We start from the raw sequence: 25903 nt of genomic DNA, 5'->3' as shown, positions 1-25903 counted from the left end.
TTATTCCTTTAATCTTTCTATGTTCTGATATTTAAGATCATGTCTTATAACCAATATACAGTTGGGTTCATCTTAATCCAATATTACAATCTTGTTATTATTACTATTTCCTTTGGTTTTTAAATTTACCATTTTACTATTTTTCTAATTAACTCTTATTTTTCTTTCTTTTTCCTTTTTTTTGATAAATTATACACTTTTTATTACTCCAAGTTTCCTTTCTATTGGTTTGCTAGTTTTATATACATAAAAAAATCTTAATGATAGGTTTCCTGGAGATTATACCATGCCATTTATGCTTGATATATTGATTATGATTAATATTTTTCCAGCTACCTATTCACCTGACTTTCTATGTGTATTCCTACTAATTTATACCTTTCATTCCTCTTCATTTATTCCTTCCTCAATCTCTGAGCTTCCTTCTAGTGTTCTTTTCCTTCTACTTGAAGAATGTCATTTAGAACTTTGTCTGGGTATGCTAAAGGAGAATGGTCTTAGCTTTGATTTTTGAAAATGTCTTTGCTTCTCCCTTTTTTGGAAGGCTATTTTTACTAATTATTGGATTTTAGGTTAGGAGCTATTTTTTTCAACCTTTAAACATATCATTATATTATCACTGACTTCATTTGGGTTCTTCTATTGATAAGTCGCCTGTCAGTCTCCATGTTGCATCTTTACAAGTAATACAATTAATTATTGCCAGATTTGGGTGCTTTATAGATTTTTTGTCTTCATTTTTAGTACATCCCCAGTGATGTGCCTAGCTATGATATTCTTTATGTTCACAAAGCTTTGAAGCTTTAGTATCTGTGATTTGATGTCCTTAATTGTTTTTAGAAAATTCTTTGTGATTATCTTTTCAAATATTGCTTCTTCTACAGGACTTTCCCAACTTCCTTTAGACTACACATATCTCATATGTAACATATGCCCCTTTCTCTATTTTTCATCCTTTGTCTCTGTTTCCATCTGGATATCTTCTTCTGACCCATCCTTTGTTCACTACTTCCCTTTTCAACTTTGTCTAATCTGCTGGTGAACACACCTATTGGTCTTCATTTTAATTCTTATGTTTTCACTTCTAGGACCTTCTGGTTGTTTTTTATAGTTCCCAGTTTTCTGTGCAAGCTTCCATATTTCCATTTAATCTTGTCAATAGAAACATTAACTATAGTTATTTTAAAGTATAGCTCACTGAATCACTACTTGCTTAAAATCCATCATGATTTTCCAATTACACACACACACACAAGCCAGCATCTTTTCCTTGGCTTAGATGGCCATGTGTGATTCTTCAACTGCATCTATTATGAAATTCCCCAACCCCTATTCTTTATGCTGTGTATGACTTGGTAGCTGCCCTAATCTTTTCCTCAAATTAAGTCTTCCTCTTCCTCAATATTTTTGCATCTTTCATGTATCATATTATTAGTGACTCCTCTTAGACCACTGTCAATATTTGCCATTCCCCCTTTCCAGCCCACTCCTCACTTATGATGACACTGACTATATTTTCTTCCTGTTGTAAATCCAGGCCCGAGCACATTACTTGGCACATGATAGCCATTACATACTTGTGAATCAGTGATTCAGTAAATGAAAGCTATATTTCTCTTGTTTATCTGTTCTCTTAATGGTAAAAGGATGAAAACATCCAGTTCTTCACTTTATCTCATTCATCTTTTTATCTCCCAGAGCATTTAGAATATATTACGTGATTGTGTAATACATTTGACAAATTGAGTTGAACTCTACAATGCTCATGGCTATAAAATTCATAGAGAATATGAATAGATACATGGTATAGATATGGAGACATATATCTATATTATATATATATATGAACTATATGATCATACCTATTACTGTGACAAAACTATTACTAACATTCTTAAATACTTACATGATTTTGACAAAGTAGTGAATTGACTTTTCCCTGATTTTCAACAATAACTTTTTCTACACTTTTGAATATCTATAATTATGGTAACAAAAACATAGTTTGACCATGATCTAAATACAGAAGCAGAGAGGAGATGTTTGATTTGTAGGAATTATTTTAAGATGCTATTTTCAAACCAGTTTATTTTTAATATATATCAAATATTTCTTTAAAACACCTACAAAAATTACTTAAATAATTAATAATTTCCCTTTGTCCAAGAGGGGGGTCAAGCTGGCAATTTCTGATACTGACTCTCCCAACATTTCCTGTGAACTTAAAAGAAAAAAGTGAAACCAGAATGATACCAAAAACTAAGACTTGAAAAGCAACCTGGTACTAAAATCTAGATGGAACTTCTATTTAACAAAAACATACCAAGGAGTTTGGCTTGCACAAATCTGGCTTATACATTTTCTGCAACATAGTGGCCTACTCGCCAAGAAGTAGGTAGATGGAAATTTTCACTATTCTCTTTCTCTAGATGTCATCTTAGAATAGATATATTTGGCTGATTGTCCTAGACTCTGGGTCTGGAGTTCTCTCTTGTCCAGCAAGACAACAGGACGCAGCATTGAAAATGCAAGAGAGGCTAATGTCTGGGAGGAGACAAGAGCCCTGAGTAAGGTCCTTGGTCCATTTTTATTAAGACCAGAAGGCTTACAAGCGTGATGGATGTGCACAAAGAGACAATGAAACCGTGTACATTAACTCATGGGCATGAGGAAAGGGGGTTTTGAAGATATGCAGTGTTAGGGGTTTGGATCAATACAAAACAAAATTCTGGTGCTAGGTGGAAGGTTGTTTACATTAAACATGAGGAACCACCTCTGTTTACCTGAACTGGCCTAGGGCACAGAAGGACAGAGCATGCTACCTCAGGGTCAACAAAGCACCTTTCTTTTGCTAATTAGCTCCCCTCTGGGCAACTTCACCCTGCTGTGGTCTAAAGTCCTGTTTTCCTATTTACCTATTTTTGTCCTTCCTTCCTGTGAAAGCTGCTTTCTGCTATTGCACTAAATTGTGGGGCATTTCCACCTCGAATACTTAATCTTGTTTACCTCATCTCAGATGTTTTCATCCCGACATTCCTTATTCCTATATCTTTGTCCTATACTGGGGGCCTTAGCCCCATTTACCTAACCTAATCTTGTTTACCCAAACTTGTGTGTGTACATCCTATGGCTTTGTAATTCTTTATGCCTTCTTAACCCATTGGTGCAAGCTCAGTAAATTCCTAAGCGTATTCCCCATAGCTGATGTATACCAAGGAGATGACTGCCTCTCCTATTTAAAACTGCATGAATTGCAGAAAAATGGGTTTACACTTGTACTCACCTATACCACAGTATTACTTTACTATTCTGTTTCTCTTCAGATACTGTGCTTGTGAATGAATGGTGAGGAAATTTGCCAGAAATGGCATACTACACTTTTCGAGGGTGGTCAGCTTAAGTGAGGGAAGAGACAGAAACCTGGTAGCAGCACAGTATGATGGGAGTGATAAATTTTTACCTATTGGACTGGCTCAACGTGCCCAAGAGCCTTGTCATGTGGACAGCAGGGGATTCCATCTGATTAGTCAGGGTATAGCAGTGAATGCCACTAGACACTGGAAAACCTGAGTACTGTCTAACAATAACAACCACTGTCCACTCCATCTTAGGAGTGAGGATCTAGCAGAATGATGCTAATAACCACAAAATGGAGACTAAGCTGGAATAAGAGTATTACTGATATAAAACAGGTTTGTTGGGAAACACCAGAGCTGAGATGCAAAGGCGAAGATGAGTATGAAGCTTGTTGAAATAAGATGAAGCTTCATGGATAAAAGAATACACTCTCAAAATTAAAACCTGCTTTTGGAGGTAATAAATAACAGTACTGACGTAGGAAAAAAAGAATCAAATATTACAGAATATAAACAACCAAAAAAACCTCAACCAGAAGATGGAGGGAAGATAGTAAGTTTAAACAGTAATAAAGAATAGTGTCCATAGGAAGGCGATTGAACAGAATCTAACCTAAAATTAATTACTTATGTCTTAAGGAAGAAGCCAAAACACTTAAATAGAATAAGTATTTAAAACATAATTGAAGAAAACATCCTGGAAGTGAAACATGCCAAACTGCACAGATGAAAAACGTTCACCATGGTTTAGGCAAAATTAATATAGAAACTAATGACAATCCTGAAAAAGAAATTTAATAACAAAATAAGAGAAAATAAACTATAGGTTTGCAGACAGAAAATAAACTAAGAGATCTGACTAAAAACCAAAAATCAAACTGGCTTAATACTTCTCTCCAACCCTAAATGTTAGTACACCATGGTCAACATGTATAGCATTTTGAAGACAAAGCATCTTAACCTATGAATGACATTTTTAGCCAAACTGCTATTTATGTAAAACAGAGAGTAAGATACTCTCATAAATACAAGGAATTAAAAATATACCAACCATAAATTCTTTCAGAAAATAACACCATCAAAAAATTCACCAGCCATTCATGAAGTATATAAAAAATTAAAAATTGAAGAATAGGGATTTGTGGTACAAATTTTTAGTAGCATTCACTAAAATCATTTAAATAGTGATGCAAGATTGTGAATATATAAAAACAGTTTTTGAAAGGAAACCTCAAGTTGTAAAAGCATCATTTAATAAGAATAATTCAATCTATAATTCAAGATGTATAAAAAAGATGAAAATTGAAAATGCAAGGAGGGCAGATATTTTATTTTAAAAAGCCAATAACATTGTATTACATGGGGAGATGTTAGAAGACACTGTTTTACTTTTTTGACACTGTTTTATTTTGACTTGGGTAATTAAAATTTTTCACATTAAGGCATTTATAAAAAGATGAATTATTTCAAACCTTCAGGAAAGCATAGAGTGATAAAATATCCATGTACCTACCACCCAGATTAAAGAGATTTTGTTACCTATGCTTCACATCTCTTCTCCCCCCCCCCCCATTTTATTATTTTCTTAAATAAAAAAATACCATGAAGCAGATCATGGCACTTATTCCCCTCCCACCTGTTCAACCCCACTTTCTAGTTTCCACCACAATCCTGCCTGTTTGTTTCTATGGTTACCAAACATGTTTTCATCTTTCACCAAAGTGGAAAACTGATTTATGTGTTTTAAAATTCTACAGAATGTATCATGATTTACGTATCATTTTAAAACAATATTGAGTGAAAAATGCAAACTGCAGAATTATGGAAATCCTACAGCAGTTAAAATGAATGAACTTGATTTATATGTACTAACATAAATGAATCTTTTTTTTTTCATAAATGAATCTTAAAAACATATTATACAGCATAAAAGCTGGGTTTTGTAATAATCTAGTGTTGATACATATAAATCAAATTTAATAACTCTTGCAGGTGTGTGGCTTTCTGCCATATAAATATACCACAATTTATTCATCTACTTTTTTATTAAAGGATATTTAGCTTGTTTCCAGCTATTTCCTATTACAGGTAATTATACAATGGACATCTTTGTACATATCTCTTTGTGTGATTACATGAATGATTCTTTAGAGTATACATCTAATAGAGGAAGTGTTGGAACACTGAGCATGTACATTTTCAGCTTTTATAGGTATTTTCAAATTATGCTCCAAAGGTGCTGTACTAGTCCTATGTATGGATTTACTCAGATTCTCATAATACTCTGCAGTGCCAGACTTTTATTTTTTATTTTTTTAGTGTTTATTTATTTATTTATTTATTGTGAGAAAAAGAGAGAGAGTGCATGTGGGAGGGGCAGAGAGCGAGGAAGAGAGAGGATCCCAAGCAGGTTCTGTACTGTCCGTTCAGGGACTGCAGGGCTCAATCTCACCAACCATGAGATAATGATCTGAGCTGAATCAAGCGTCGGACACTTAAGGACTGAGCCACCCAGGTGCCCTGTGCATTGTCAGACTTTAAAAATTTGCCTCTCCCTCACTGCTGGGTGAAGTTCAATATCTTTTCATGCGTTTAGCCGTTTTAGTTGATGTTCATGTTTATTCTTCTGTAATTCATATGTATATGTAAAATATATATCATATGTATCATATATATATATTGTATGTATTTGCCATTTTAAATTGGTGTGTTTGTTGTTGTTTTTTTAAATATAGCTTCCAGGAGTTTTTATATGATCTGGCTAGCCCAAATTTATCTGTTATATATTTTGAAAATACCTTTCTGCTGTTAATATATTTTCACCATTTCTCTTATTTCTGTTTTATTTATTAATGCATTCTCTTTGTAATCCGTGTTTTCTTGTCTTGTTTGATAAATGTGTCTGTACTCCAAAGTCACAAATATTTTTCTAAATTTTCTTCTAGAATTTTTAATTTGTGCTTTACATTTAAGTCTTTAATTAGGGAAACCATGTGTCCCATTCTGCTAAACAGGGTCTCAAGTGTTTTAGAATTTATCCAAGATATTTCACTGTATAATGAAATATTGTGATTAATAGTTACATTAAAATAACCCATTATTTCCTTAGCAGACTTCCTCTTTAGATTTCCAACTTCTGCCAGGGTCTTGTCTGATAAGTCTTTTCTACTGTAGCAATGGAGTTCAAATTTTGAGTCATAATTAAATCCAAGAGATGGCCAATGATTACCCTTCTTTATTCCCAACCTTTTCCAGGTATAATGTTACCAATTTCTCCTTTTCAAGGATAGTGTACAATGAGTGCTCTCCAATGTGAAGAAACAGGAACAACTTGCTCCCAGTGTTTTGTGTTTGTAAAAGTATTACGCTCCATCACCTTGCCAGCTACTTGGTGTGGCAGCCAGGTGTGCAATGGCCTGTGAGACCCAGTATCTCCAGACTGCTATATAATAGGAGTTTATGAAATATACGTATGGGAGACAGAGGTTGAGCAATTTTGCTCTGGTACATATTGAGAGTAGTCTGAATTCTCTTGCTTAAGTGGCTTTATAATATATCACATATTACAAATCTACAGTATTTGTTTATTGTTTGGTCATGCTTTTTAATTTTGCAATAAGCCCTTTTGCATCAGTGAGCTGGGTATAAAAAGTGCATGTTTAATAAAAAAAATAAGTATTAATTCCTATTTCTCAATAAAGTTGATGAAGACACATATGATTTGAAGGACTATGGAGGCCCTAGTAATAACATCAACCACATGAAAAACAGAAGATATAAATCTATCGAAGTATCAGTATCTACTTCAAAATGAGCAGTTAATTGGAGAAGATTAAAGATGATAATTTAAGATATGTAGATGCAGAAGGTGGATGATGTAGAACTCTGTGAACACTGACTTTTCCCTTAGATCAAACGATTACTCTTCTAAATTAATTTCACTCATGTTCAAGCCAAGTTGTTTTCATGTTACGTGTGAAAAGTACATCAATAACTGTTAATGTGTTACTTTAACTGGCAGAAGTAAAATTTTAAAGAATTAAATGATAAGAGTTTTTTTTTTCTTTCCAGTGTTATCAAATGTCTTAAATAGAAGATCACTTAATTCAACTTGAACCACATCTTAATTTTTCATCTTGTTAGTGAAATCAAAGTGAGGTTTTTGGAAATTCATTCTATCTGAGGCAAACAACAGATCTTACTTATATTCCTATTATGAATGCAGTTAAAATAATAAGCAGTGAATATAATATTATTTATTTTGTGATAATAACATAAATAAAAATATTTCTGGAGCACAGAATAATGTAAAAAAAGTTATTATTAAATTAAGCACACTGTCCGTAGGAATGTAAAAGGGTGCAGCCTCTATAGAAAACAGTACGAAGGTTTCTCAAACATTAAATATAGAACTACCACATGATCCAGCAATTCCGTTTCTGAAAATAATCTGAAAATAATGGGAAAACTAACTCAAAAAAGTATCTACAGTATCATATTCACTCTAGCATCATTTGCAATAGCTCAGATACAGAAACAGCTGAAGTGTCCATCAACAGATGAATGGATGAAGAAAATGTGGTGTATACAATGAAATACCATTTAGACTTAAAAAGGAAGGAAACCTTGCCATATGTAATAACATGGATGAAGCTGGAAGACATTATGCTAAATGAACTAAGCCAGTCATAAAAGTCACAAAAGCAAAAAAAAACAAAACAAAATGAAAAACTGCATGATGCCACTTATATAAAGTATCTAAAATAGTCAGACTCATAGACAGTAGAATGGTGGTTGCCAAGGACTGACTGAGAGGGGAAAACAGAGAGGTGCTATTTGACTGGTGTCAAGTTTCAGATACACAAGATGAAATTCTACAGATCTGTTGTACCATTTAATGCCTATAGTTAATAATACTTAAAAATTGGTTGACCAGATGCCATATTGTGTTCTTACTACAATAAAAGAAGCTTATAAAAACATTAAAAATACACTTACAATTAGTTGTAGTGCAACAGTAAATGAATCACAAAATGTGATGAAATCAATATTGAATAAAGCAACACTTCATACATAATTTATCTCACTGTTAACCATCATAAAATGAATTTTATAGGTATTAAAGCTTTAAATATCTACTTTCTGATCAAACTAGATGTCCTAAAATTTGGGGGGTGGGGGATTTAATATGAATTTGATATAAAATTTATTATGAATTTGTCTTGTAAAGTTTGGCTATATTTTATTCAAAATTCTTTGGAAATCTTCAAAGTATTCCACAAAACGAATGCTAAACTTTAGGTTCTGATGATATAGGTAGATTAAAACTTCTAAAAACAGAGCTTGCAAAGAAGCTCATCTTTATAAGACCTATGGAGTACTCATTGAAAGAAATGTGACTTCCAATGGCATTTAAGATTTATTTTTTTCAATATATGAAATTTATTGTCAAATTGGTTTCCATACAACACCCAGTGCTCATCCCAAAAGGTGCCCTCCTCAATACCCATCACCCACCCCCCCCCTCCCTCCCACCCCCCATCAACCCTCAGTTTGTTCTCAGTTTTTAAGAGTCTCTTATGCTTTGGCTCTCTCCCACTCTAACCTCTTTTTTTTTTCTTCCCCTCCCCCATGGGTTTCTGTTAAGTTTCTCAGGATCCACATAAGAGTGAAAACATATGGTATCTGTCTTTCCTCTGTATGGCTTATTTCACTTAGCATAACACTCTTCAGTTCCATCCATGTTGCTACAAAGGGCCATATTTCATTCTTTCTCATTGCCACGTAGTACTCCATTGTGTATATAAACCACAATTTCTTTATGCATTCATCAGTTGATGGACATTTAGGCTCTTTCCATAATTTGGCTATTGTTGAGAGTGCTGCTATAAACATTGGGGTACAAGTGCCCCTGTGCATCAGCACTCCTGTATCTCTTGGGTAAATTCCTAGCAGTGCTACTGCTGGGTCATAGGGTAGGTCTATTTTTAATTTTCTGAGGAACCTCCACACTGCTTTCCAGAGCGGCTGCACCAATTTGCATTCCCACCAACAGTGCAAGAGGGTTCCCATTTCTCCACATCCTCTCCAGCATCTATAGTCTCCTGATTTGTTCATTTTGGCCACTCTGACTGGTGTGAGGTGATATCTGAGTGTGGTTTTGATTTATATTTCCCTGATGAGGAGCAACATTGAGCACACATAAGATTTATTTTTGAAATATCTTTAATTATTCTGATTTGTGGGAAGAATATTTTGATGAAGCACCTTTAAAAAAAATAGATACCATTATATTCTCTGGGAATGAAATAATATTGATAAAATCTATAATTGTGAAAATCTTAATTTGCTGAAAAATTCAGAATATTCATCAATTTAAACAACTTATTTCATAATTTAAAAGGTATTTGTCATGCAGCTACTCCAAATGGAGGTAAAAAAAAATAGCATGAAAATATCAGGCTAAAATTTTTTTATATTGTAATAAAAAAAAAAGAAAGTAGTTATTTTGTTGATCATATAAGCTAAACCATTGAATATACAAAACTGGGCTTATTATACGTGCTAGGCAAGGGACATCATTTTGACAGCGTTTCAGTCTGTCTTAAGTGGGGAAGTTAGGAAAGGGTTTCAGGAACTGGAGTTAGTTATGGATGGTTTTATGGCAGAAGTGAGCAAGCACGGTCTGGGCAAAGATTTGTCAGATTTATAAATAAGCAACTTGCTGGAATAGTCCGTGGCCTTTGAAATATAAGGATCCGTGAGCTATTAGTGCTACTGTTATCTTAGCTTGATACATGAGTCCTAAAATGCTACAACATTGTATCTGCACTTAAATTGTGTTGCAGTGTATCTGTTTGCAAGTCACAGTTGTTTTTTTCTTTCTTTCTCTTTCTTACTTTTCTCTTTCTTCCTCTCTCTCTCTCTCTTTAATGTTTATTTATTTTTGAGAGAGGAAGAGAGAGAGACTGAGTGCAAGCAGGGGAGGGCAGAGAGAGAGGGAGACACAGAATCTGAAGCAGGCTCCAGGCTCCAAGCTGTCAGCACAGAGCCCAATGCAGGGCTCGAGCCCACAAACCTTGAGATCATGACCTGAGCCAAAGTTGGATGCTTAACTGACTGAGCCACCCAGGTGCCCCTCTTTCTTTCATTGTCATGTTCTGCTTCAAGTTTCATTTCCATACCAATAAATATACTTCTACATACACACACAAAATTCTGACAGAATAACATTCTAAATGTTTGAATAAACCATAACTTATTTAACCAATCCACTATTATTGAGCACACAGGTGATTTTCATTTTGTTAATGTTATACAATGTTTATCCTTGTACATATATCATTGAGCATTTGCCCAGTTATTTCCTTAAGATAAATTTTTAGAATTTGGATTGCTGGTCAAAGAAAGAAATTTAAAAAAAAAGGTTTCTGATAAAAATGATCAAAGTACTCTACAGAGACTCTGTCAGCTGTGTATTGGCTTTTTGGTTTCTCTCTATCAGATCAAGACTAACTCATTCATTTATTAATTTAACAAATATTCTTTTAATGCCTATTACATGCCAGGTACTAAGTAATACTGGTGTTTATGATTTATACAGTCCCAGTCTTAATGAATCATGATGGTAGAGAAGTTGGAAGGGCTTAACATGTGCCCTTAGAATGTGGTGGCTCCATTTCACTCAGTGAAGTGTGGAGAGGTCTGGCTAGAGCTGCCAATAAAGCAGGAGATGGAGAGAACCACACAATGAGCAGCTGGCACTTCTACTGGTTAGCACAGGGTGTTTGATATTTCCTGGGAGCCATACAGACACTGAAGAAGGCCAAGAGCTGTCTCAAGGATTGCCTGCATGGCTAAAAGGAATATAATAACAACAACAACAAAGACTGGAGGAAAACTACCAGAGGTGGGAGCAAAGCTAGGATGGGAGTAGGAGTTGTATAAAATCAGGAGAGTGACTGTGTGCTTCAGGGAATGGCATAGAACAGTACAAAGCCTGCAAAGGGAATCTCAGAAGAATCCACAACAATATCTCTTGAAAGAGAGTTGGCTTGTGGATGCCTGACATGAAAGAAGGTACCACCAGCCAAGTTACAGCAGCCTCTGTCTCCGACCACTCCCCCCACCCCACCCCACAAGGCTGGAAGAGCAATGTGGGGACAAGTGAAAAGGTGACCATGCCCCCATTCTTCACTGCATGTCCCCAACCTGAAAGTCGGCCCGAGCTGGGGAGGAAAACAGTTTTGAATTAAATGAAAGTTTGAAATTTTAATTTAGTTGAGTCTAAAATTTTTGTTACCTGAAGTTGAGGTGATTTCCATAGCTTGGAATGAATTTAAAGCTACAGAATCTGTCTGCGGTATAGCCAAAGGGCAGTGAAAGAGATCTAGCAGAAGACATCTGAAGGCAGTAAATAGGTAGAAATAAAGCTGTTTTACAATTGTATTTTGACAAGTTCAGTCTGTGCAATAAACTGGTTAAATAGGCAATTACAGTAAGATCAACAACCGCTACTGAAGTCAAGTCAGCTTTGTCAGCTATATATAATCAGCTATACAAGCAGGGTACTAACCTGGACTTCAAAGCCCATGAAGGTTCCTGTGAAATGTAATTTTGCAATTTAATTGAAAATTGAAAATGCAATTGAAAGCAGCCTGACTGTAGGAACTGGCTACTTTTATAGTAGATGGTGAACACGCCTCTTCTTTTTTCTGGGAAGTGACCAGCAAAGCAGGAGCGAGAAATGTAGTTCTTCAATGTAACATCCACATTCAAGAATTTCCAGATGCTTGGGTCCAGTTAACAGGAATAGATTAGGCCACTCACTTTCTTTGTTACCCTGACAGTGTTTCTACAATAAAATGAAAAAAAATGCATCATAAGCCACCTACTTCTGTAACTCTTTCATCCTAGTGTGGTAAATAGGATATGAGCAAAGAATTACCAAAAAAAAAAAAAAAAATGCTGGAGGAATGAACAGCAACTAGAAAATGAAGGCATTGAGACCCATATTTAAAGAATGCAGATGTTATCTTGAAGACCACAGGAGCCATTAGAAGATTTTAAGCATGGGAGTTGCCCTGATTACAATGAGAAAGTTGGAGAAAATATCAGAGGCGGAATGACCACTTAGGAGGTCATAGCAATAATGTGATTGAGAAATTAAGAGAATCTAATGTAAGGATATAACTGTGCCTACAACTGGAAATAGAATCGCCAGGAACCTACGTGGCTAGCTAGAGATGGAGAATGCTTATAAGGCAATGCTTGGCAGCAGGGTGCTTGAGGGGGTTCTGCTACACCTTACTCATCCCATGGCACAGAGTCAACAAAAACCACAAGGAGAAAGCCACACATTAATTTTTAACATAGTAATTCCTTCCACTTGTAAATATAGCCATATGGTGCCCTGGAATTTGACACAACAGAGTAGTATCCTTCTGTTGAGAGGATTAAGAAGAGGAAAAAGGGAAGATCTGGGAGAGCGAAAGAGGGTGTTTGAGGAAGGAAGTATGATGAGAGGGAGCTGTTTGGGAGCATTGCTTTCCCTGTGATTCTCTGTTAATCCTTTCAATTACCTGCTTAGATCAAGTTTAAACCAGTTTCCAGGATATGAAACCTGGAATCATGTCATGACCAATTTTGTATTAAATTCTCTACTAGATTTTCTTCAACATCATAAGATATTCCTGGGAAAGGGGGTGGGTAGGGCTGTATGCACTGTGGGTGTGGTATGATCATGCTGTCAGAAGAGACCTCAGAGTAGAGGTCACAGTAGTCTGAGGTACTGATATCTGTCAGCAATGACCTGTGATGTTCTGCAGGTCTGTGATATAGGAGGAAGGAAGATGGTGAAAGGCATTGATAAAAGGGGCTTGTACTTGGATCCAAACATTGGCACTAAGTTTTGACTCTAATAGCAATGGCCACTTTATTATCTTTTTTAGAGACTCCATGAATTAAGCAAAGATTGTGGAGCATGAGTGGATAGTTCAGGGTCCCTTGACTCTGAGTATGCTCATTGATGAAAAAGGCAGGTTCCAGTCCTGTCACCTCAGCTCCAGATGCTATAGCCCATGTAAGTTGAAGGGCCAAGTTCAGGCTGGAAATGGTTAGGTTTGTTTCTTTAGTTTGTAGATAGATTATAAGGACTATTTGATGGGATTACATGCATTAATCACTCAGGATTCTGTGGGTACCTAACAGCACTAACAGAAGGCTGATGCTGGCCCTGAGATTAAAAAAAAAAAAAAAATGCTCTTTTACTGTTTGTTTTTTTTTGGAAATATGGAATGCCTCATGAATTTGCATGTTATCCTCATGCAGAGGCCATGCTAATGTTCTCTGTATCATTTCAATTTTAGTATATGTGCTGCTGAAGTGAGCATCTCTTCTACTTTTTAATCAAGAAGTTGATTGGCTTTGTTGTCTTCATTTGGTTTTTTGACTTTGAGGCGCAATTGAAAAAAGTCAAAATATGTTTATGGCTCATTTTCAATGAATGAGAACAATGAACTTAAGTATTTCACCCTAATTTTATCTATCTATCTATCTATCTATCTATCTATCTATCTATCTCTCTCTCTATCCATCTATCTATCTAAAGAGAGTGAGCGAGAGAGAGAGAGAGAGAGAGAGAGAAAGTGAGCACATGGAGTGGGAGAGGGGCCATGGAGAGGGAGAGAGAATCTCAAGCAGGCTCTATGCCCACTCTCATCATCATGAGATCCTGGCCTGAGCTGAAATCAAGAGTTGGATGCTTAGCCAACTGAACCACTCAGGTGACCCTTTTATTTTATTTTTTATTTAAAATTATATATTTACATAAGCATAGATAAGTTTTTTAGTGTGAATTTTAAATTTGATAAAAGAAGGAATCAAATCTTTTTATTCTGCAAAGCTGATTATATAAACCTCATATTAAACTTATACTTTCATTGTTTGCAAGGAAGCAACTCACACTGAAGCTCCTATTGTTTTTATTTCTTTGCCAACTAAAAGTAAACAGGTTCTGGAATTATTTTTAGGTGCAATTTGCACATCCTAAAAAACAGTGACTAAGGAAAACATGCATGAACAAGCAAACAACAACAACAAACAAGCATGAAATAAGATTTCAATACTCCAGAAGTAAATTATCTCATGGGTCTTAGTTCATGACTTTTCTAATCATCACCTCTGCCAATAAAATCTTTTATTAGTCATTATCATTACATTATACCTTATATATCTTCAAATATGAACAGTTTTAAAGTCTCTGAACTCTATCCTTCACACTGTACATATTCTTTTCTTTGGGACATCACATTATTTAATTCAAGAAAGAGTCATTTTGAACTTTATTATGAGCATACAGAGCTGTGATTCATGACTCATAAATCAAAATTCTAGGATCCTCTAACTGAGCTGTATGAAATCTTAAAACATCCCAAGATAATATCGTATGTTGCCAATTGGTTGAGGAGCGCCTTATTGATATATTCATTCTACTTCTCCAGTCTGTCTACAGTGCCTTTTGCAATGCTTAAATTTATTGTTAAAAGTGTCCATGGATACCTACCGATAATAGAAAAACACATAGAATTTGGGGGGAAAACGGTAATATAACTGCTAGGTATGTTTTTATGTCTGATTGCATATTCTTTTCTGTCTGTAAATGTTATTGTAGGCTTATTATATTCTCAGTGGTTCACTAGGTTATATGTATGTGCATGAGAAATTAAAGACATGACATTGATCCTTCAATTGTTTAATATTTTATTTGCATAGACAAATACACAAGGATAACTATGTACAGTGACATATGTTGACATGTATATTATATCAACATTTAGGTTGAGTGTTATGCATTACAGGTGTAGGCACTGATAAGAACGAATGATCAATGAGGGCAAGAGAAATGAAAGGAGGCTTCATTAAGAAAGTGAAGCTTGGGATGCCTGGGTGGCTCAGTCGGTTAAGCATCCAACTTTGGCTCAGGTCATGATCTCACAATTCGTGAGTTCAAGCCCCGCATTGGGCTCTGTGCTAGCAGCTCAGTGCCTGGAGCCTGCTTCAAATTCTGTCTCCCTCTCTTCTTCCCCTCCCCCACTCGCACTCTGTCACTCTGTCTCAAAAAAAACTAAAGCAAAAACAAACAAAGAAACCGAGGCTTAAAATTGACTTTGAGGAATGGATAGAATTTATGCAAGTAGAGTGACAATGGTTTATCAAGCAAGGAATCAAGCAAGTGCAAGGTGCTTTTATGGAGAGGTGAAGAAACCAGTCCACCTGTGGGGATGACAGTTATAGGCATGGTGGGAAATAACATCTAGAAGAATGAGGTCACATGTCCATATTGCTGCTAGCTCTGAAAAACAGGACTGAATACATTCTTTTCATCATTCAACTCAATAGACATTATGTACCTATGAGATAGGGCAATGTGTTAGGCAAAGGGAATATATGTGAGACAATGTGGGGGAAATGGTTAAGTAGTATGGCAGAATCAAAATGGTGTGTAGAACAGTTATTGCAAAATTAGCCTGCAGAAAATAGATATTTATTAAGAAATCATCACATAGAGCAAGTTTCTAGAAGGAACAAAAACATTTTAGAGTCTCAAGTAATGCACTGTACTAATCAGGATTATTTGTCATTTTTAGACCATATGAAGGTTCTCTAACAATTTATTCTCACTTCTGAATCATCCCTGCTCTCAGACTGCTCTCACTTGCTGATTTGTATGGAGTGAGTTATGCTCACAAATATATATTATGCTCGCAAATATATATTACTTTTCTTCTAGGGAAGGCTCCCTGGCCAACTATTTCTTTATCTTTGATTGTTCAGCTGTCATATCTTCTCATTCTCTAATTTACATTTTCTCAAAAAAAAAAAAATAGAGGAGCATTCTCTTTCTATCGCTGAGCAAATTGTAAGTTTCTATTATGTTCAGGAATGTTTTTTTTTTCTTTTATATTACAAAGCTTTTCAAAACCGAGAAATAATGCAAACAAATGTATTTTCCACAGTCAGTGGAAGTAAGGATGAGGAAAGGGTGGAAGGGGTTATAAAATATATTTACACAGCTGAAGCAAAAGTGCTTGAGATGCATAAAATATAAAGTAAGGAATCCAATCCTTCTTCAATTATATTTGTTAAGATCTTTTTCTTTTCTTATGAATAGAACTAGGAATGGAAGTGTAAGTTACAGAAATAGTGGAGCTATACCATTGCCCATGTTTTAGATATAAGTAGTAGTAAGTATGATTTCAGAAAGAATTTTCTCTGACATTCTTCAACAGTGCAAATATATCATGTATCAGGTTTCAATATTTCTTGATATTAACAGTGACCAACTGGGCATTTGTAGGTTTATTATAAGAAAATAAAATTTAAATGGCAGCCTAATAGCTACTGAGATACAACCTTAGAGGTTAGCAGGTGATGGGTTAATTTCTTACAGGAAAGAACTGCTTTCCATTTTTATTCACCTAGGGAGATGGGTCAGAATAATTGGACAAGTCTGTAGTCCCTGGGCTTTGCAAGGGGCATAGGTGAAAATATAATTTGTGAAAATTGGAAGCTAATTATCTTCAGCAATGAAATAGTGACCAGATGTTTTCTTCTGCATAAAGTGAGAATCTGGGGACAGCTTAATAGTAAATAATACACTTTTAGAGGCTATACAATCCCCCAGATTATGCTGATTTGGGTTATAATTTCTAATTTGATTGAGATGTTCTTGTAAAATTTTTAAAAACTAGTAAAGTTAAACATCTAAAAATAACACACTTGCTTTAAAAATACTTTTTAGCTTTTGGTAACTTAGTAATCTCTGCATGAATAAACTATGAAATTGGTACCATTTTCATTGGCTAACTTATAAATTACTACCGCTGGATACTGCAAAATGAAAATAATTTTTGTTATACTCTTCAGGGTATTTTGTAGGAAAGAAGCAAAGGTGAAGCATCATTTCATTTAATGTTTGACCAAAAGGACCACTTAATATGGCACTGTTACAGATCTTAAAGGAACTGGGTAAATGAATTTTATAGCATAGTACAATGAGGAAACTTAGAATAACTTGAATATTCCTTTTCTAGTCATGTTGGTCATCTTAAATGGGCAGGGAATGAACAAAGGCTTTTAAGAATAAGAGTTCCAGGCATCTGGGTGGCTGTTGGTTGAGCATCCAATTTGATTTCAGCTCTAGTCATGATCCCAGGGTCATGGGATTGAGTCCTGCATTGGACTCCACACTGAGCATGGAGCCTGCTTAAGATTCTCTCTCTCCTGCCCTCCTCCCCCACTCACGCTCTCCCTCTCTCTAAAAAATTAAAAGAAAAAAAGACTAAGTTCCATTTAGGAAGGCAGAGAAGGAAAATAAAATTGACACATAAAATATCCTAAAATTAATCTAAGTTTTATTTTTTTATTTTTTTAAATTTTTTAAATGTTTTTATTTATTTTTGAAACAGAGAGAGACAGAGCATGAGCAGGGGAGGGGCAGAGAGAGAGGGAGACACAGAATCTGAAGCAGGCTCCAGGCTCTGAGCTGTCAGCACAGAGCCCGACGCGGGGCTCGAACTCACGGGCTGTGAGATCATGACCTGAGCTGAAGTCGGATGCTTAACCAACTGAGCGCCTGAATCTAAGTGTTATAATTACATCTTTTATGAGAAAAAAATAACTAAATATATTTTGCAATAATTTGGCTTGAAAGTGACCAATTTGGGTGTAGTTATTAACTTTGTCCTATACCCATTAAAACAGTGATGTATCATTAAAAAAAATCAAAATCAGTTTTTGGAATCATAAAGGCCACCAAGTCTATTACTGATTGCTTTCCAAGTTGGAATTATCTTCTCTGTCAATTTCTGTGTGACATTAATTAAATTTTTCTGACATTCACACATTTCAATTATCCATATAGGTGAATATGATGTTTAAAAATCCTGTTCTCATTAATGTAAAACAAAATGTGAGTTCTGAAATGATTCATTAGCAGAGAGATTCAGGAATGGAAAAAGTACAAGCAGTGTTAGGGTCATGCGAACACATTTATATATCAAATATCAAGTATTAATAATGCTTTTAAGGTTACTTTTCTATAAATGAGGTACTGCCATGGAGGAAGACATACCAAAGTTCTCAAAAGATAATGAACTCCAGGGGCGTCTGGGTGGCGCAGTTGGTTAAGCGTCCGACTTCAGCCAGGTCACGATCTCGCGGTCCGTGAGTTCGAGCCCCGCGTCGGGCTCTGGGCTGATGGCTCAGAGCCTGGAGCCTGCTTCCGATTCTGTGTCTCCCTCTCTCTCTGACCCTCCCCCGTTCATGCTCTATCTCTCTCTGTCTCAAAAATAAATAAAAACATTAAAAAAAAAAAAAAGATAATGAACTCCAAAATTCTTAGTCTAAAGGCTTAGTTTGCATTATCTAAATAAGTAAGTGTACTACCAGTTCATTTGGCTTTCTAATATGCAAAATCTATATAAATGCTATTATCACTTCTTTTCACCTATTTGATTGGATATGATGTGATTGAATTAAGGAGGATTCAGCTTAATCATCACTTTCCTGGCTCTCTTGGCTTGTGGGTCCACATTTGTCTCAGTCTCTCACCCCTAAATGGAAGAAATCTAAATATCTTTGGTTTTATTACTCAGTATTAAATCACAATTCTGCTGCATGTTTTATTCTTTCTTCCTTAGTTGCAATGATAGATTCTCCATCTTATTCCTTGCAGATCTGCTTAGAACTTTGGATGTTGAAACTGTTCTGCATGGTTGTATTTTTGTATTATATACCCAATGCTACTTTGTATATTGAATATTTAAAAATCCATACATTACTGTCATAAATTCTATCCTTATTTTCATAGATGTCCCTTTATACTGTCTCTCATTTTATGCTATTTTCACAATATTTCTGTCTCATCTAGCAAAGGGGACAATTATTTTTTTAATGTTTATGTTTCAGAGAGAGACACTGCGCGAGTGGGGGAGGGACAGGAGAGAGGGAGACACAGAATCTGAAGCGGGTTCCAGGCTCTGAGCTGTCAGCACAGACCCTGACATCGGGCTCAAGCCCACAAACCGCGAGATCATGACTTGAGCTGAAGTCAGATAGATGCTTAACCGACTGAGCCACCCAGAAGCCCCACAAAGAGGACAATTATAAAACAAATATGCAAAATGCACAACTTTCCTACAAGCAACAGAACAACTAGTTAAAATACTAATGTAAAAGGTTAAAATATATCCATCATATAAAATAATAGCTTATTATCATTAATATATAAAAAGCACACTCATAATTTGAAAAAAAGCCCAACCAAAAATAAGCAAAGAATAACAAAGGTAAGTGACAAAAGAAAAAATATAAAGCCACTAAAGATATGTTAAATTATGAACTGTTAGTTGGTGAGGGTTTTTTAAATGGTCAGTCTAATGTATTTCTTAGGAAAATGTAAATTGAAACAAATATTTTCTGAGGTGATTTGCAAAATACAACAAAAATCTTGAAAAGATCCATAAAATTTGATGAAATAATTCCATTTATGGATTTTTTTGCTAAAGAAACCATGAATGCATACAAGGATTTCTGTATAAAAGCAAGAAAAATGTAAGTCTAAATACCCAAGAAAAAAGTATAGAATTAATACATAATATTGTAGTAGAGACTAGTACAACAGAGGAAAGGGCAGTAGAATCAGAATGCTTAAAATTAAATCTGAATTTCTCACTTATGAACTGTGCATCTTAGAGTCTTCATATAATCTTTATTTACCTTGGATTTCTCATCTATGAAATGTGAATAATCTCAAAATATTAAGAGGAATAATCTCAAAATATTGACAGGATTAATGAGATAATACTATAAGCACTTGGAACAATGTCTACCATGCAGAAGCACTCAGTAAAATTTATCTATTGCTGTTTGATGAAATATTATGAAGTCATAAAATCATGTTGTTAAATATTAGTAATATGAAAATTATGAGCATTATGTTAAGTAAATAAGTATGAATCATATAATATTTCAATATAATGAAGTCAATATTTTTGAACTATCTCCTAATAATGTTCCCTTCCTGTAGTCTAGTTTCTTTCCCAGCATCCCTTTTTCACTCATAACTTCAGAAAATGGGAGAGTGAATGCCACCAGAGAAACAGAAGCACAGGCATGTACTGATATGACAGAATTCCAGTTACCACAGTTTAGTTAGACAATACTAGCTCCCAAACCAACGTGGTTTAACTTTCAGTGATCATAGTATATTAACTGTAAGTGCATAAAGTATATACTTCACCACTAGTTCTGTAGTCCACAAATCACTATATAAATAATAGATATAAACTATGATCAGTGACCAATCACATAACTTCTTTCAAAGTCTGTTGATGATTTGTTATTGTGCAAATGTTAGTTCATGAACAGAGAGCAAAGCATGTAATTGTGTTGCCTCCTTGTGTCCAGATAATAAATCCATCTGACATAGCTTTAGCTTACAGAAGCTTACTCCTGACTTCAAAAGCCACCTTGGGATGGAGGGAGGGAAAACATGTTAAAAGGGACTGACAGGGAGTTTAAATTTTGAATATACCGAACTCTTACCAGAAATATTTTAAAACCAGGATTGGAAATAGGTTTTACTTTTGTACACATTTTTTTACATATTACATATGTATAACATTTGACCTCTCTATGATTATATAAAAAGGACCAGAAGAGCCAAAGTGATATTGAGGAAACAGAACAAAGCTGGAACCATTACCCTTCCCATTTCAAAATATATTACATAGCTATAGTAATGAAAACAGTTGGTACTGAATAAAGACAGACATATAGAACAAGAGAACAGAATAGGGCCCAGAAATAAACCTACACATATACAAATCAATTGATCTTCAACAAGGGAGCCAAAAATAAGCAGTGGAAAGAGAATAGTCTCTTCAACATATACTGATAGAAAAACTGGATATCCACAATGCAAAACAATGAAACTGAACCACTATATTACATCATACACAAAAATGAACTCAAAATGGATTAAAACCTGAAATTTTAAAACTCCTAGAAGAACACATAGGCTAAAGCTTCATGACATTGGTTTTGGCAATGAGTTCATGAATATGACATTTAAAGCACAAGCAACAAAAGCAAGAACAAGTGGAATCATACCAAATTCAAAAGCTTTTGCCTAGTAAAGTAAACACTCAACAGAGTGAAAAGGCAATCAACAGAATGAGACAAAATATTAATAAACCATATATCTGATAAGAGGTTCATTTCCAAAATACATAAGGAATTCCTACAGCTCCAGAGCTGAAAAAAACAATTTAAAAGTGGATAAAGGACTTGAGTACACATTTCTTCAAAAAAGACACATGAGTGGCCAGTAGGGCCATTTTTCAAAGGTGACCAACATCACTAATCATCAGAGAAATGCAAATCAAAACCACAATGAGAAATCACCTGGCACCTGTTACAATTAGCATATATATATGATAATGATATATATACGTAACTACATATGGTGTGAATACATATCATTATATATACACACACACACATATATATGCACATACACATACATATACAGATACATATACATATACCATGCAAACAATAACAAGTGATGGCCAGATTGTGAAGAAATTCTAACACTTACAAAAGAACTCTTAAATAAGAAAACAAATGACACAATTAAAAACTGGGCCAAATACCTTAGCAGATACCTCACCAAAAAAGATATAAATATGGTAAATAAACACATGAGAAAAATGATCCATGTCATGCCATCAGGGAAATGCAAATTAAAATGACAATGAGATACTACCACACACATATTAGAATGCCTGTCACCCAGAACGCTTGTCCATGCCAAATACTGGCAAGGATAGAGAGCAACAGGAGCTCCTCTTCACTGCCAGAGGAAATGCAAATATTTCCCCTTTGGAAGACAGTTTGGCCATTTCCTACAATAATAAACATACTCTCACCATATGATGCAATGATCTTTCTCCTTGGTATTTACCTAAAGGAGTTGAAAACCTAAATGTCTGCACAAAAACCTGCATGTGGGTGTTTATAGCAGTTTTATTCAAAATTGCCAAAACTTGAAAGCCACCAAGATGTCCTTCAGTGGGTCAATGGATAAATAAGCTGTAGCACATCCAGACAATGGAATATTATTCATTGTTAAAAAGAAATGAACTGTCAAGCCATGAGAAGACATAGTGGAGGCTTAAATGCATACTAAGTGAAAGAAACTAATCTGGAAAAGCTACATGCCATGTGACTTCAACTATATGACAGTCAGGAAAAGGCAAAATTATGGAGATAACCAAAAAGATCAGTCATTGACTGTGGTGGAGGAGGAGAGGTGAATAGGCATAGCACACAGGGTTTTTAAGACATTGAATACGCTCTGCAAGATGCTATAATGGTATTTGTCATTATACATTAACCCATAGAATGTACAACACCATGAGTGAAACCTAATGGAAACCATGGATTTGGGGTTATTATGATACGTCAGTGTAGGTTCATCCTTGGTTAAAAAAAAATGCACCAATCTGGTTAGTGATGTTGATGATGGGGAAGGCTATGAATGTGTGGGACCAGGAAATATATGGGAAATCTCTGGACCTCCCTCTCAATTTTGTTATAAACCTAAAACTGCTCTAAAAAAATAGGTCTTTAATAAATTTTTTTTTAAAAAATGAGGGAATAGATTTCCCTCCCCTCCTTTCCTTTAGGACATTTACTTTAGAAAACTTGAAATTGCTAAGTACTTTCTCCTCTTTTGAAATGTATCTAAATTCTTTTGAAAGCCAAGTAGGCCTTTTGTCAGCTTTATAACCAGGCATGTCTCTCTCAAGTACTTGGAATCCTTCTCTGTGAAATATAAGGATCAAAGGAGGTAATACCATTATCTCTGGATTTCTGTGGAAAGGTTGGTGCCTAACAATGTGGGCATCTTGCTTCAAGTTACAAAACTACCTCCTGTCATAAAGATATGAGAAGTTTGCTTCTCCTTTGGGTAAAGTTAATTAGCTAATCTCAATCACCAGGTAAATAAATTGAACTAAGTGTGAGAAATGGTTTTGTTAAATCTTACTAGAGGACTGGTTATTGGTTACCTTCACAACATGTGTAATGGATTGTATATGCTTGGTTATATAAAAAGTTGAGATTTCTTTCTGTTTTTGTAATCTCAGCAGATTGCCTGTAATGTGCATCACATGCTGATTTAATGATTACTCAATAACAAAAGTGTTCTCTTCTTCTATTACTTTTGTGGAGTGGTTTTCTGGGTTGGGAGATTTGTTTTTTTTTTTTTATGTTAATTTATTTTTGAGAGAGACAGAGACAGAATGCGAGTGGGTTAGAGGCAGAGAGAGAGGCAGACAGAGAAGCAGAAGCAGACTCCAGGCTCTGAGCTGTCAGCACAGAGCCAGATGCGGGGCTCAAACTCACAAGCTGTGAGATCATGACCTGAGCCGAAGTCGGCCGCTCAACCGACTGAGCCACCCAGGTGCCCTGAGATTTGGTTTTAATTAGATTTCTCCAACACTACAAAATATTCCCCCACAAATGTTATAATTTAAATGATTTTGTTTGGTTTGAATCTAAGTTACTTTCAAAATTTCACTAGTAATAACACTGTGATAAAATATAACATTAATATTCATCTGAATTTCTAGTTTTTCAAATGGCTTCAAACAAAGAAACTGAGGCAAAGATTAAACTTTATTTAGCTCTTTATAAATGTACAGTAGTCTCATTTACTATGTGTTCCTGAAAATATATATAAAAGTAAAACACACAAAAATCAAGCAATAAATTTACATGTCATAATGGGGGTTCCATTCTCAGATCATTAGAAAAAGATAATATTCCTACTTGTTGTCAATGCTTACTTTCTTACTCCTAAGAATTAAGAAATGTGTACATAGTTATAAAAACATTAAGTAGATAAAGCATTAAGTCCCAATAGGTTCATTTTCTGAAATAAATTTTACCTTACATTCTCACTTTTCTGCCTTCCTCAAAGTGACCCTTCATAGACAGATAACTTTTTAAAATGTATAATAGAAGGGTGGGCTGATGGTGATTTTTGCAAAGGAATAAAGAGCAGGAGATTATAATGCTGATTTTGATGCTATTTTATCACTTTTCCTAAAACTTTTCAAGTAAAGATTTAATGAAATGCTTGCTAAAAGTGCTGTTGTAACCAGTATTCATATAAAAGCTCTAGGAAACTATGCATTTTCATCTTACTGAGAGCTATTAATTCTTACCATTTTATTATAGGAAAGTCAATCAAACTCAAAAGTAGAGACAACAGTTTAATGGACTCTCATATACTCAGCTTCAGCAATTAACAATTCTTACTTTACCTATACCTATACCCTACCCATTAAGCACCCCAAAAGTAGTTTTTCACTTAAAAATATTTCAGCATATAACTCTAAAGCTCTCTAAAAGAAATCTTTTACCAATGTAATCATATTGCCATTTTACTATATTATTATTTTCACATCCCATAATATTAAAAATAATTTCTTAATGTAATTAACATCTCCCTGGTTATCTTTTCTAATTTTTTAAAAATTTGTTCACATTGGAATCCATATAAAGCTCACATATTTTAATTGGTATATCTTTTAAATCACTTTTTATCTGTTCATTCTCTCTGCCCTTTTTCTTCCCTTAGCGTTTATTTGTTGAAGAATCCAGTTCAATTTTCTGTAGAGTTTTTTCTGTACATCCTACATTTTGCTGATTGTATCCTTGTGTTATCAAATTAACATACCACTCTACTCCCTGGATAGCCTATAAAATGGTAGTTAGATCTAGAGGACTGTTGAGACTCAAGTTTGATATTCTAGGGGTTCTTCTATACTTCCACCAGAAGATACATAATGCCTGATGTGTGTATGTGTGTGTGTGTGAGTATGTGTGTGAGTGTGTGTGTGTGTGTGTGCATGTGTGTGTATATGTCCAAGTGTGTGTGTTGTCAGCAGCCTTTGGTGATCATTATCTAGATCATTTAATTCAGGTTAAAAATTATGATTATCTTATTCTATAATTTCTGCTTTCATGTCTTAGCTAGAAGATTTCTATAAAAAGAAATTTTATGAATTATTTGATTATAGTAATATACAGTTCATATAGAAAAATTAAGCATAGATTCATTTATTTTATTTCCTGTATGATTGCTTCCCTACCATGTTCCAAAGGTGATCAGTGAACTTGTAGTGTTTATTTTATTTTTTGCTATTATCCTAAACTTACAGATTTAAAAACATTAAAAGAGTTTCAATACATTGCAATCAGTATTCTTGCTAATGTTCAAAGATAACTGTATTTAACTATTCAGAGTCTCCTGGAGTTCGTTTTCTGAGTCCTTTGACAGAAAACCAGCAATCTGATACTTCTTTGTTTTTTTGGCATATTAAGATGTTCTCAGTTCAGTTTGCACACTTTTTGCTCTCAATCTAGAATCAGTCATTTCTCCAAGGAACTCTGGTTCCTTTTATGAGAAA

The 25903-nt window shown here is 34.8% G+C and overlaps 1 long non-coding RNA gene and 1 other non-coding gene across 3 annotated transcripts in view; both read right to left on the bottom strand.

Moving 5' to 3' along the window:
* The window catches only part of LOC123606732, a 190822-nt gene that overhangs the window by 154996 nt on the left and 9923 nt on the right, over window positions 1–25903 (bottom strand). The gene's annotated exons all lie outside the window — the stretch shown is intronic.
* Window positions 13641–13747, bottom strand: LOC123607734. Its single transcript, XR_006716883.1, has one exon. It is a non-coding gene; the product is annotated as a U6 spliceosomal RNA (small nuclear RNA).

This window comes from Leopardus geoffroyi, chromosome A2, assembly GCF_018350155.1.
Source record: "Leopardus geoffroyi isolate Oge1 chromosome A2, O.geoffroyi_Oge1_pat1.0, whole genome shotgun sequence".
In the NCBI taxonomy this organism is placed as follows: Eukaryota; Metazoa; Chordata; class Mammalia; order Carnivora; family Felidae; genus Leopardus; species Leopardus geoffroyi.
The sequence above is the reverse complement of the archived record's forward strand: the minus strand, read 5'-3'. Positions and strand labels throughout refer to the sequence as shown.